Source organism: Schistocerca nitens, chromosome 1, assembly GCF_023898315.1.
Source record: "Schistocerca nitens isolate TAMUIC-IGC-003100 chromosome 1, iqSchNite1.1, whole genome shotgun sequence".
Lineage (NCBI taxonomy): Eukaryota > Metazoa > Arthropoda > Insecta > Orthoptera > Acrididae > Schistocerca > Schistocerca nitens.
The window spans coordinates 390,854,131-390,856,635 of record NC_064614.1 but is presented as its reverse complement, the minus strand read 5'-3'; the positions used below and the strand labels follow the sequence as shown (position 1 = coordinate 390,856,635).

At 40.3% G+C, this 2,505-nt stretch overlaps 1 non-coding gene across 1 annotated transcript; it reads left to right on the top strand.

Annotated features, from left to right (window-relative positions):
* The first annotated feature begins 1,191 nt into the window (after positions 1–1,191).
* On the top strand, positions 1,192–1,266 carry Trnas-aga (transfer RNA serine (anticodon AGA)). The gene has a single exon. It is a non-coding gene; the product is annotated as a tRNA-Ser (tRNA).
* The last annotated feature ends 1,239 nt before the right edge of the window (positions 1,267–2,505 follow it).

Genomic DNA, 2,505 nt, shown 5'->3' with positions numbered 1-2,505 from the left:
AGTATTTTCTTTTTTACGTGTTAGTGTCATTATATATTGTTGGAAATAACCATTTTTCTGTGGGATTGTGTGTATCACTATATGTTGCAGTCGTTTGTGGCTTTAAAACAAACATCTGTGATAAAAAAAAAGTGGATATAGCACTCAGGTTCAGAAAAAAAAAGAACACCATGACCGACTAGATATAAGACGTTCATATTCACAGGACATGTACATTATTATGTTCTACGGAAATGATTAATATTTGAACGATGTTGGCCCCCCGGCCGCTGTGGCCGAGCGGTTCTACGCACTTCAGTCCTGAATCGCGCTGCTGCTACGGTCGCAGGTTATAATCCTGCTTTGGGCATGGATGTGTGTGATGTCCTTAAGTTAGTTAGGTTTAAGTAGTTCTAAGTCTAGAGGACTGATGACCTCAGATGTTAAGTCCCACAGTGCTTAGAGCCATTTAAACCATGTTGGCCTGCGAGCTTAGGGTCAACACTGATATCCCGGCGCAACATTACCTGCTGGTAAAATGTGCCTGCGGCTCTCGTTGTTGCTATAAATCGAAGGTTATGGATCAGTGTGACTTGAGCAGACATTCAGGATGCCTTGCAGGCGAATGAGCTAACCTACCATCAAATCAGTGAGTTTGAAAGAGGACATCTTAATGTCATGAGAGAATATGATGCATACATCTGGGAAATTTCTGCTCGTGTGGGACGAAGTGTTTCGGCACTGCAACGGATGTGTGCCGAATGGTTCACGGAAGGCTGCAGAACACAATGAGACGGTCCAGGTCTCCACACCACCCCTGAGAAGATCGACACCTCATCCGAATTGCATTGCAGCACAGATCTACGTCCTTCTCGGCTCTGGTGTAACAGTGGAACAATGTAACACATCGTACACTATCAGGGGTGACAGTCCGACGCAGTTAATTGCGGTATAGGTTCCATATACGCCGTTCAAATGGTTCAAATGGCTCTAAGCACTATGGGACTTAACATCTGAGGTCATCAGTTCCCTAGACTTAGAACTACTTAAACCTATCTAACCTAAGGACATCACATACATCCATGCCCGAGGCAAGATTCGAACCTGCGACCGTTAGCAGCAGGGCGGTTCCGGACTGAAACTTCTGCCAGTTTGGAAGGTAGGAGACGAGGTACTGGCAGAAGTAAAGCTGTGAGTACCGTGCGTGAGTCGTGCTTCGATAGCTCAGTTGGTAGAGCACTTGCCCGAGAAAGGCAAAGGTCCCGAGTTCGAGTCTCGGTCGGGCACACAGTTTTAATCTGCCAGGAAGTTTCATATCAGCGCACACTCCGCTGCAGAGTGAAAATCTCATTCTGGAAATAGAAATCATCATGTTTAATACATGGTATTATTACTTAAAATTATAGACAGATATTAGTATAGTAATATTTTTACCTTAAATGTGTTAAATGTCGTCATGCAATGTTTGCAATCGATTTTCAGCATAATTACGGACTATTTACAGTAGACGTATGCGTAATACTCCTTTATAAGCGTGAACCATTTCTGGAGTTAATACCTATTTGATAGGCCGAATAAACATTATTCTGGAAGGATACCAGATCCATATAGGCTGCGTAATCACATCTTTAAAGTTAGAAAAATTTAAGAACGTAACAAAACAGAACACTACCAGAGTCACTAGGTCCAATTTATTTTATACACTGTACAGCAGCTTTATAGAATAACGCCACTGATGTAAGAACAGATAGATCAGACTTATGTGTCCACTATACGCAGACGTGTATTATATTGTCTAGCGAACCCGTTAATCATGCTACACAAGTACCAGCAAAGTGAAATAAAACTGTGTAATTGTGTTGTGCAATGATGTTAAAGGACTATTCTCTTACCTGTATATGAATTGTACATCTAAAAGTGGTATAGCTACATCGTTTGTTTTTCCTTTATTGTTATTTCAGTTCTCTAGGAATGGGTGGGCTTCCAGAGGAAAAAACCACTCTTCAGCTAAATATTACACTAACAGAAAAGATGGTTTAAATTACATAGCAACAGATTACAATCAATAATGAGTTTTAAAAACGAATTGTTCGTTAACATTTACGATTTTTACCTAAAACGGGTAATAATGAATGAATATGTTTGTAAAACACAGTGGATAATACTGCTCATTTTCGAGTAGATGATTTTATTTTACAGTTTGAATTTAGTCACTGATGATAATGTGAATGATGCAGTCGTGTATTGGTGATGCTAGTGCTGCATGAAAATGCTTATGCTTATGACATAGGTGGAGTGATGAGTACTTAATAAAAGCAAGTCTTCTGGTCCAGACTGCATACCAATTAGGTTCCTTTCAGAGTATACGGATGCAATAGCTCCACACTTAACAATCATATACAACAGCTCATTCGACGGAAGATGAGAGTACATACACAAAGAATGGAAAGTTGCACAAGTCACACCAATATTCAAGATATGTACGCATTGCATTACAGGCCGATATCATTAAAGTACATATGCAGC